The sequence below is a fragment of the Salmo salar genome, chromosome ssa05 (genome assembly GCF_905237065.1).
Source record: "Salmo salar chromosome ssa05, Ssal_v3.1, whole genome shotgun sequence".
Taxonomy (NCBI): Eukaryota; Metazoa; Chordata; class Actinopteri; order Salmoniformes; family Salmonidae; genus Salmo; species Salmo salar.
In genome coordinates this window covers 47110648-47122460 of record NC_059446.1, presented here as the reverse complement: position 1 = coordinate 47122460, position 11813 = coordinate 47110648, and the positions used below count along the sequence as shown (strand labels likewise).

Here is an 11813-nt window from a genome sequence, read left to right as displayed (position 1 = left end):
GGAGTATTGAAGACCTGATGGCCTGTTTTCATTCGCCCTCATTGCTTTTGCTGAAAAGCAAAATTCTGTTTGCATCTTTGGCCAGGCCATACTTTCTCAGGATGTTGCCTCTGAGCATTTTTGAAGCCACTTGTTTGTCCTTGGCAATGCACATTTTTTTTACACTTTTGTTTTAACTCTGCAATGATGGCATTTTGAAACAATAAAATCCTTCGAGTTCTTCGGAGTTCCCCTCATTTTCTGTTTTGTCTTTGGGGAATCTTGTCTCTCCATTTTGTTCATCATTCGATCATACCTTTTTTTGTATTTCTCAGCTTTCCATAAACCATTATCAAGTTTGACATTTGTCCTACTAATACAAATCAATCCCAGAACAACAGCAAAGGACCTTGTGAAGATGCTGGAGGAAACAGGTACAAAGTACCGTAAATTCCGGACTATAAGCCACAACTTTTTTCCCAGCTTTGAACCTCGCGGCTTAAACAATGACGTGGCTAATATGGATTTTTCCCGCTTTCAATTTTTTTTCTCCAAAAAAACACATTCTGTGACGTGCTCAGATTTTTGGCGGCATGAAGCTTTCATTAGACCAATGAAATTGCCGAACGGGTTAACCTCTCTGGGCTAGGTGGGACGAAATCGTCCCACCTACTCAACAGCCAGTGGAATCCCGTGGCACGTTATTCAAATACCTTAGAAATGCTATTACTTCAATTTCTCAAACATATGGCTATTTTACACCATTTTAAAGACAAGACTCTCGTTACTCTAACCACACTGTCCGATTTCAAAAAGGCTTTACAACGAAAGCAAAACATTAGATTATGTCAGCAGAGTACCCAGACAGAAATAATCAGACACCCATTTTTCAAGCTAGCATATAATGTCACATAAACCCAAACCACAGATAAATGCAGCACTAACCTTTGATGATCTTCATCAGATGACAATCCTAGGACATTATGTTATACAATACATGCATGTTTTGTTCAATCAAGTTCATATTTATATCAAAACCCAACTTTTTACATTAGCATGTGACGTTCAGAACTAGCATACCCACCGCAAACCTCCGGTGAATTTACTAAATTACTCACGATAAACGTTCACAAAAAACATAACAATTATTTTAAGAATTATAGATACAGAACTCCTTTATGCAATCGCTATGTCCGATTTTAAAATAGCTTTTCGGTAAAAGCACATTTTGCAATATTCTGAGTAGATAGCCCAGCCATCACGGGCTAGCTATTTAGACACCCACCAAGTTTTAGCCCTCACCAAAGTCAGATTTACTATTAGAAACGTTTGATTACCTTTGCTGTTCTTCGTCAGAATGCACTCCCAGGACTTCTACTTCAATAACAAATGTTGGTTTGGTTCAAAATAATCCATAGTTATGTTCAAATATCCTCTGTTTTGTTCGTGCGTTCAAGACACTATCCGAAGGGTAAAGAAGGATGCCCGATGCGTTTCGTGACAAAAAAAATCTATTTTTATGCCATTTTTCTCGTAAAAAAAGCGATAATATTCCGACAGGGAAACCGTGTTTACGTTCAAAGAGAGAGAAAATAAAAACATGGGGTCGCCTCGTGCACGCGCCTCAGTCTCATTGTCCTCTGATAGACCACTTACCAAAGGCGCTAATGTTTTTCAGCCAGGGGCTGCAAAGACATCATTCAGCATTTTCCCGCCTTCTGAGAGCCAATGGGAGCCGTAGGAAGTGTCACGTTACAGCAGAGATCCTAAGTTTTCAATAAAGAGAGTCAAGAAGCCCAAGAAGTTGTCAGACAGGCCACTTCCTGTAAGGAATCTTCTCATGTTTTTGCCTGCCATATGAGTTCTGTTATACTCACAGACACCATTCAAACAGTTTTAGAAACTTTAGGGTCTTTTCTATCCAAAGCCAATAATTATATGCATATTCTAGTTTCTGGGCAGTAGTAATAACCAGATTAAATCGGGTACGTTTTTTATCCGGCCGTGCAAATACTGCCCCCTACCCCCAACAGGTTAATGAGTCGATGATAAGACGTTGGAAACAGCAGCGTGAGGAATTGACTCATTGCAAAAAGACAACTAAAGCTTACTGCTAATTTTGTATTTTTTGTTACAAGCCGTGTTTCGTTAAAGCCCATTTATTTTTGTTACAAGCCGTGTTTCGTTAAAGCCTGTGTAAAGTTCATTTGTTTCAATGTACCGGTAGGCACCTGCGGTTTATAGACATGTGCGGCTTATTTATGTTCAAAATAATATATTTTTTAAAATTCAGTGGGTGTGGCTTATATTCAGGTGCGCTTAATAGTCCGGAAATTACGGTATCTATATCCACAGTAAAACGAGTCCTATATCGACATAACCTGAAAGGCCGCTCAGCAAGGAAGAAGCCACTGCTCCAAAAACGGCATAAAAAAGCCAGACTACAGTTTGCAACTGCACATGTCCTCTGGTCTGATGAAACAAAAATAGAACTGTTTGGTCATAATGACCATCGTTATGTTTGGAGGAAAAAGGGGGATGCTTGCAAGCCGAAGAACACAATCCCAACCGTGAAGCACAGGGGTGGTGGCATCATGTTGTGGGGATGCTTTGCTGCAGGACGGACTGGTGGACTTCACAAAATAGATGGATCATGAGGAATAACATTTTTGTGGATATATTGAAGCAACATCAAGACATCCGTTTAAATATATGTAAACTTCCGACTTCAACGGCATATAATTATGGTGTAGTTTGATTAATTGAATTTGTTGTCTTGTCTTTTATAAGAAAAAAGCTGCACACATGAAAAAGTATTCCTTACCCAAAAGGTATTCTTGCGCTTTGCTCACTGTTTCTTTTTTACTTTTCCAGAGGCATAAAAGTTGGTTTAATTTATTTGAAATGAAAGTCTACTGAAGTGAGGTTTTGTCCTCATGTTTCTTGGCTATTTACATAGTTTTGTTCACAAGTTAGAAAAACAACCTATGTTTGAGTTTCAACTGTTAGGGAAGAGAAGACAACGTTTCAACTAGTCAGACTCAATCTCACAGGCACAAATATGACTGGAGTCGTGCTACCATGTAACCTCACGCCCTTAAAGGGTCAGGTGAAATTTTTGTCTCATTTGTGAAATTTGGTTAAAAGACTCGGGTCACAAAAAATGAAATTAAACAATATACCACATTACTTACTAATAATACATTTGTTTTAGAAACATACAAAGCATGCTCATCCGTTTTTTGGTGTTTTGATGGTGTAATTTTAGCAACAACAAAAATATTTTGGCTGGTAAAAAAATATATATATATACCAGCTACTCAGATTTATCTACCTGCCACAATGGCTGGTGGACCAAAAATACAATTTTATGTCCTGCTCCCCTTCCTTGCCAAGACTGGAATGGACTGCTGCCTCCCAATTCCAAACCCACCTGCTAATCGAGCCCTTCCAGTCTGGTTTCCGCCACCTCCGCAGAGCCGAAACTGCACTTCTCAAAGTTGTCAATGACCTCACCTCTGCTGATGCCCTCAACATCCTGATTCTTCTCGATCTAAGTTCCGCTTTTGACAGTGAGCCATCAGATCCTCCTCACCAGGCTACAATCATACCTCACAAACCGGACCCTCAATGGCCACACACTGAGGCCCCTCATGCATGTAACCTTGGCGTCAGCCTGGACTCTACCTTCTTCCACCTCTGCAACATTGCCAAAGTCAAGACCTCCCTCTCCCATGGGGGGTTAAGTGCCTTGCTCAAGGGCAGAACGGCAGGCAGTGGCCCTTAGGATTAGAACTGGCAACCTTCCGGTTGCTGGCTCGCCTCTAACCGCTAGGCTACCTTCCGCACCAACCTACAAGCTCACTCCGTTCCACCACAGCAGGCCACCTTGACATTCCCAGGTCCAAGCTCCAGGGTTGCTCCTAGGCTCTGGAACTCTCTCCCTCCAGCCATCCGTGACTGAGTCCATCACCGTCTTTCAGTCCCACCTCATCTCTCTCTCTCGACAAGCAAACAGCTTTCTCCCCTTCAGCCCATTCTTCCCCTTCGCATAGTCAGTCTCACAATTGCAGTATAAACATCCCTTTCTTTGGTCTGCGGAGCCCGCTCTAAAAGAGACCCTTTAATAGGTGCTGGATCAAGGGCACTCATGCCAGGGAAGCACAGCCTCCCCCTCCTTCCCAGAGATGAGGGGGCCCTACAATGAGAAGGCCAGTGATAAACAAGACAGAGGGTCAGTCGCTAAGACAATTATAGGCGTCTCTAATTAAAATAGCTCCTTCTCGGAGGTTGGGTACGGAATAGGGTCTGAGGCCTCCCCTGTCAGCCCTCATCCCAGCCACAGAGCTCTTGTAGGGGCTCAACAATGCCCATGATATGAGCCCTACTGAGTATGAGGGAGGCCCTTTCAAGACATGGCTGGAGAGAGTACAGAGCAACACTTGAATTTGAATGTATTTTCCCCCTTACGAGCCCTAATGCCAGTACTGTAAAAAACATTTAACCTTTATTTAACTAGGCAAGTCAGTTAAGAACACATTTTATTTACAATGAAGGCCTACACCGGCCAAACCCAGACGACGCTGAGCCAATTGTGCGTCGCCCTATGGGACTCCGAATCACGGCCAGTTGTGATACCCTGGTTCGAATCCAGGCTGTATCTGTAGTGACGCCTCTAGCACTGAGATGCAGTGCCTTAGACCACTGCACCACTCGGGAGCCCTGCGTGTACAGTACTGGGGTATGTTGTCATTACAATCCTTAACCCCGTTACCCTTTCTGAAATTAAGGATGTTACATTTAAACTGTACTTCAGCTATATGTTTCTGGTGCTTCATAGAACTATAAATAATATGTGAGCGCTATGACACCTTCATGTTTGTTGTGTTTCTGCTTCTTAAACTATGCAGAGCCAGATGTGATGGCTGGGGGGGCAGAAGCTTGGCTCCACCTTCCGGCTCACAGTGGAGTAGGGCTACACCGTCCCCTTCACTTTCAAGTCACTATGACACCCCTGGAAAGCTCCTAGAGCACACTGAGCCCCTGCCCCTGGAGCCCAAGTATGCCACACCATTCAGTGACCAGCCCCCAGATCCCAATCTGGCAACTCCACAGGGACACTACACAACAACAAACATGTACTGCCTATGGTTTCGACAGGGACAATGACCACAATAACCCAGGCCCAGTAGGACTGCCCCTCTCACAGAGAGTTGCCCAATGGCTATTGCACTACATCTCTCCATGCCAATGGCCCACACCCGGCCAGTGTGGCCTACACTGAGCCTGAGCCCCTGTTGTCTGACTCCCTGCTGCTACAGTACACATATGAGGAGTACCAGTATGCACTTGGTGGCACCATTGGCTGCTCTCTGCTTGGCACTCCCAACCCTTAAGCCACCTTAATTAATGGACAAAGCAGGGACCATTCATGACCAGTACCATCCAACGTTGATGACCTGTTATTTACAAGAAAATGTGTCTAATGTTTTAGCATTGAATGGCTAAAGGCTATATATTGATTCTAATATCTAATATATTTCGTAAATAAAACAGCACAAAAAGTAAAATATAAATTACAAATCAAAGTTTAACATATTTGAAAGCTGAAATGCACATTGAAGTGTCATATGAACTTGTTATACAGTTGAAATCTTTGTTTTACAGGAGCTGTACAAAAAAAGAGCATATATTGGAAACAGCAATATGACTGTCTGATTACAGTGTATTATCTTGTATCAAGTTGTGACTCATCTGTTTAGATAATGCTTACTATTTTTCCTTTTTTACTGTGATATTTTGTAAAGAATTTTCATGAGAACTTCATGTTCACAGAGTGAACTGAATGACATTGAAATGTGAATATGTTTGTACTGGAAAAAAATTGTGACGAATAGTTATTTCTATTATATTTAACACTATTTTATTTGGGCCTCAAATGTTTGTGTACAGAGCTAAAAGTGTGTGTTATGGTTAAATAAAAGTGACACACAAATGTGCTTTGTTGACATCAAGTGGTAAAGAAAATGATGTGTGAAAACATAAAACCAATCATTTTTATTTAGTATTAAATTATGTTACGCCGAAATTTACCCATACACAATCACACTGACCAGTTGTGGGTTATTGACTAGGCTACACGTGATATCAGTTTTGGGGGATTGAGTTCACATTCATATTGTAGATAGACTTTTGCACAACATAGCAACGCCCACTAACGCTCAACTTCCTACCCGATACATAGCTTCCTGTCCCGATCGCGTCTTGCCAGTAGTGATGGGCATTCCGGCTCTTTTCAGTGAGCCGGCTCGTTCGGCTCAGCTCACCAAAAAGAGCCGGGTCTTTTGGCGCCCAAACGTCTGTTTAAAAAAGTATATATGTATTTTTTCAAGTCAAACAGTTTGCAATAGTTTGACTATGATTGGTGTTAAAACAATTCTAATTAAATGAAATGAAATCCTACTCTACCATAACCACAATGTATTTAATGAATGCATTGGTTTGTTATGAAAAAGAATGCTATTAAACATTTGCATTTAAAGTATATTAACAAAGTGCATATAAATCTAACAATTCAAAACGAATACAATCTGAACATAACAATAGAATATTGCACCAGATCAAAGAAAAATAAATAATGTGCAAAACTGCAGCATCCTACTTAAAACACTAAACTGGTCCCACTTTTCGCTCTATTCTTTATTGCCATGTTATAACCAGCAGCACACAGCAATGCTGACCATATTTTGCGTTTATGAGAGATTTGCAATCAGAAATGCAAGCTACCTCACTTTTGAGGGGCTGATGCGGTTTCTTCTCTCAGTAATTATTTGTCCCGTTTTCAAGAAGACCAACTCAGAGGGAATGGATGTGGCCAATATGCAGAGTCTCCCTGTCATGACTTTAGTAAGCCGTGGGTAGACCGAGGCCTTGTTCTTCCACCAGCTCAGAGGATCTGCAGATCTTTGGAGGGCCTCCTCCAAATAGGATCGGACCTCCATTATGGCTGAGGGATTCCTTCGTGCTGCATCCCCAGTTGCTCTCGTCAAAAAAGCATATAAACAGCAGACGTTTGTGGCACTACTGCTGGTGCTTCTGCTCCATCTGATCCCTCTTCTTCCTGTTGCCCGAGCCAGCTGACTGCTGGGGTTGTCCCTCCCTGCTGCTGAGGTTATTCTTTGAAGAGCCTCATCAATCACTCTGGCATCACTGAAGGCTAACTTCTTAAACCTGGGGTCAAGTGCAGCGGTTTCTGATAGCACATGATTATATTCCATTCTATGGAACTTTCTGTCTGTTGATGAACATAGGGTGTCCATCAACTCTGTCACATGTCCTGTGGTAACATTTGCTTCTCTCTGGCGGCTGGCTGTGATCACTGCAGACCCTTACACAGGAGTATCATTTTTGAGGCTGTCACATAGCTGAAGAGAGAGAAGAGTAACTTATTAGTTCAGGTTCATGTTTTGTCTACTGATACTACATTCTCATCTACTGCTCATATACATATATAATACTGGATTAAATAATGATGTAGTAATAACTGCCCTCTCCACTGATCTCCACAGTGACCTGCTCAAAGGGTTCCAGGACTCTGCACACCTCCTCCACCACCTCCCATTCCTCTTGGGTCAGAGCATCAACAGGCTTCAACAGGCTTCCCTGTGGCTCAGTTGGTAGAGCATGGTGTTTGCAAAGCCAGCATGGTGTGTGCAACGCCAGGGTTGTGGGTTCGATTCCCACGGGGGGCCAGTACAAAAAAAATAACAAAAATGCATGAAATGTATGTATTCACTACTGTAAGTCGCTCTGGATAAGAGCGTCTGCTAAATGGCTAAAATGTAATGTAAATGTAGGTACAATGGCCAGGGTAGAGATGATGGCATCCTTTGACTCAAGAAACCGCTTCAACATATAAAATGTTGAATTCCACCTTGTGGTGCAGTCTTGTTTAGGTCTCAGCTCAGGCATCCCCATCTGGTGTTGTGTAGACTTTAGTTTTCAGCACCTACTGTGCTCCTGTGGAAGTATTCCACAGCTCCTTTCACTTTGTCCAGTGGGCTTCATCACCTTCAGAGCATCTCTTACAATCAGGTTGATTGTGTGGGAAAGACATGGATGATGGGTCTATTTTAAAATGTTCATTGCTTTGGTTATGTTAGCTGCATTGTAGCTAACACAACAGACCACTTTTCCATCTACTTGCCATTCTCTGGCCACTCTCAACAGTTCCTCTGAGGTGTCTGTCGCTGAACTCAAAGCAGTCCAGAAGACACCTAGACATTGAAAAATCTTCAATGAAGTGACATGTAACCGTCAGTGGTAAGGCAAACTGCAGTAGCATTTTGGACTCTTTCCCGCACTGAAGCCAGTGTGCTCTCGTACAGTTGTGGAATAAGTGATTTTAAAAGGGTTTTCCTGCTTGGAATTGTGTACATTGGATTTAGACTATTGTGATAATTTCTAAAACCGCTGTCCTCCACGATCGAAAATGGCTGGAAATCGGTGCCAATCATTTTAGCCAATGCAATATCAATTTGGCCTTGTTTTGCTGCATAGACGTTGGCATAAACTGGTCCATTGAAGACTGCGTTGCTGTGGGTCGCGGTGTAGGCCTACTTGACTGAGTGGATACATCTCCACGTGTGGAGGTGGTGGCTCCACCACTATCACTAGCAGGCCCGCTAGCTTCTTGAAGCTTCGCTACAGCTAGCTTCACAGTTGGGTGCACAGTTCGCATATGCCGGTGTAGGTTGTGCGTAGAACCGGCTTTATATGAGATTTTGTTTTGGCAAATTGTACACTGTGCTCTAACAAATGCATCCAAATGCTACTGTGCTTCCAACTCATTTTCCAGCTGTTGTTTTCACAGCTGTCCTTCCTCTCTCTCCTCGGCTGCTAAGTGTGTGACTGTGACAGTTGGCTCAGCCCTTCCTCGCGGTTCATTGGTTGACATTGCGTGTCTGATTGACAGGAACAACAGGTAAAGCTGTTAAGTCTGAGCAGACAGTCAGAACGAATGTGTGCACTTGAGTATGTAGGCCTATATTCTTTTATTTCTTTTTTCGTTCTTTGAATTAGTTAATTCTATTCATTTAAAATCTTTTGATTATTCATATCTTCATTTTTTTGTAAATAGATTAGGCTCTTCTGATATGCGAGCCGGCTCTTAGAGCCAACTTGTTCGTGAACGACCCATCACTACTTGTCAGCCATACTAGCCTCGAAGTCGCTCATTTTATCATTACCCCCAGTATATTAATATAATCATATTTCTATAGATTTTTGTAATTCGATTGGGTTCTGTCTTTTGTCTATTTAGCTAGCAAACGTTACCTACCAGTACCTAGCTAACGTTAGTGCTAAGGACGTTAACATTATTAGTTGGTGCGGCATCTTTATTGAAAGTTAGGAATTTAAGAAGATTTCATTGAACCTTAGTGGGCTTCGACGTCTAAAAAAGGGAGCAGTACCTTTGCTATTCCAGTGGAATATTACCATGTCCAAGAGATCCTCATGTCACTGATGGGAAGCATCAACTGCATCTGGGCTGTGGCTTGCCTTCTCACAAAACTACCAGTTTAGGCCTCTTGTGAAGGCATGGGCCAAGGAGCAATGAGCTACTACTGCAATGCATCTTTCCTTTTTTTGCTGTGACCATCCACATTGTCTAACACCAGTAGTCCCTTTATTGATAATAAACACCTCTGCTTATACTCCAAACAAAATGTTATAAAGAGTTTTTATTTACAGTGATGAGAACAGAAACATTTTACTGAATTATTTTAAATTATTAATGAATTGCACAGACAGATGTTGATTTGTTTCCCTTTCATTAATTGAAAGATAAAGGAGCCTGTCCCTTGTTATTTAGTCTTTCCTGCCTAAGAACTTTTGCATGTACACATAAGTAGTACCAGTCACCCTTCTCTCTAATTAGTGAGAACACCGCTGGGTCTCTATGTATTCTCTCACCTGAAGAGACTATGTGAAGCTGGTCTTCTTCATTGAGCACAAGTGCAGCCTTGAAAGTTGCTCTCCAGTCTGTAGCCATCCAGGGGCAGTAAAGGGAATGGTGGTGTCTCCTTATAGTGAACTATGGTCACATTGTGATTGGAGGCTGCTGGTAAGACAGGAGGCTCTCCAACTATACCCTTCCAAAGTGGGAGTCACCTAAAAGCTTTTCAGCCTTCATCCCCATGCTGCAGATCAATGGTTTGGATAGAGGGTCAAAGTTCTTGTATGCCTCTTCTATCTGGAGAACTGAGAGGTCAGGGAGCGTTCCAAAAAGGGCGCTGTACTTCCGCAAAGCAGCCGCTGTGGTTAGCCAATCTAAACAATGTACTTGAAACCACCTGAAATTAAATAATTTTATATAGTCAAAGTTTAATAGGATATGACCAGCTACTACCTATTATACTGGCTATTAGGGAATACTCACCTAATCCCTCCTTCTGCCATGCGCTTTTTGGTGGCCTTGGTGATGGTCATTTTGCCTATGGGCCCAGGTTGCAGACCCTGTAAAAAATAAAGTACAAGGGCACTATTCTAAATCTAATCATGAGACGATTTAAGTTTTCATGAAATAGTTTATTAGCATTGTGATGGGATTATAACCATATGATTTTGATATGTGGTATAGCTATTAAAACATACCATAGTCCTTGGCTTATGCCACTGCTGCTCGGCCTCTGTGCAGCTGTGCACAGATGGGATGACTGGTGTTCCCATCTTAGTGTGCAGACTGGAATAGTAATGCAACTGTGTGGTGATGTGTCATTGTTACTGGCTCAGAGGGCTTCAGTACAACCCACGCGGAGATATAAAAAGAAAATGATTAGACTAAAAATCACTCAACGCAAACAGAAATGACTGCCGCAACATGCAACTAAATTCATTACAGCAATACGGATGTAAACTTTTCTATTAACGGTATATGTCCTTGTTTAATTGTAATCTAATGCGTCCAACATAACAGAGCTCACATAAACAGCAAGGAAAACAACTGAACAATTACTACACTAAGAACGGTTTGATAGACATGGGTTAAGCCTATTCATAGACTAAGCAATGCCTCTTAATGCAGATCTCCATTGACAGGAACTCCTTAGTCTAAGACTAGGCTTCATCTCTGACTGTGTAACCTGCATATAGTGTGTCACAAACACCTGCCTTTTCACCCTACACTCAAACTGTGTGGTTTCTAATTTTTCCTCATGGACCTATAGCAGCAAGCCCTTATGCTGACCTCTCCTGTCACGTTGGCCCTGTTCGAAGCTGTTTTGGAATAAAAAGAAAGAGCAATCATATTAGCTAGCTACTGTAAAAGGCATGTCTTAAACTACGTTACAGCTTTGAGTAAACGTCCTTGTCTGATCTGATAGGCAACTTGGCTATACTTACCTTCGTAGTTGAAAAGGTAACTGGACACAAAGTTTGAATCCTTGTTTTTAACTTGGAGTTCGGTGCTTTGCTACTTATCTTGGCCAGACGATGTACATCCGTCAATGTGATCTTTGGTAGCTTTTACGAGCGTCCTGAGTAAAGCAGTGCCATGATTGGTAGGGGAGGGAGGCGTTGGCTAATTGCGAGTCACCTTACTAGTTAGAATGTTAATAGCTAGCTAGCGAAGAGACCAAAAAAGACACAGAACAAAATAATCGAATTACAAAAATCCCTAACTGAAGGGATAAACATAATTTTCAACAAGAATTATAACAATAAAAAAACGCTATAAAAATATGATTATATTAATATACTGAGATAATAAAACGAGGGACTTCGAAGCTGCTATGGCTACAATCAGGCTGACAGGACGTGATCGGGACAGGAAG

The 11813-nt window shown here is 41.9% G+C and overlaps 1 long non-coding RNA gene across 3 annotated transcripts; it reads right to left on the bottom strand.

Annotated features, from left to right (window-relative positions):
* Positions 1 to 9704: 9704 nt before the first annotated feature.
* On the bottom strand, positions 9705 to 11812 carry LOC106604984 (uncharacterized). Of its 3 annotated transcripts, none has more exons than XR_001328773.2 (4): positions 11383 to 11812; positions 10636 to 10777; positions 10421 to 10497; positions 9705 to 10334 (listed from the first exon to the last, which is right to left on the bottom strand). It is a non-coding gene; the product is annotated as an uncharacterized lncRNA (long non-coding RNA). The 3 variants fall into 3 exon arrangements; XR_006769886.1 differs by having other exon boundaries at positions 10636 to 11256; positions 11383 to 11796; XR_006769885.1 differs by having other exon boundaries at positions 10636 to 11778.
* Position 11813: the final 1 nt, after the last annotated feature.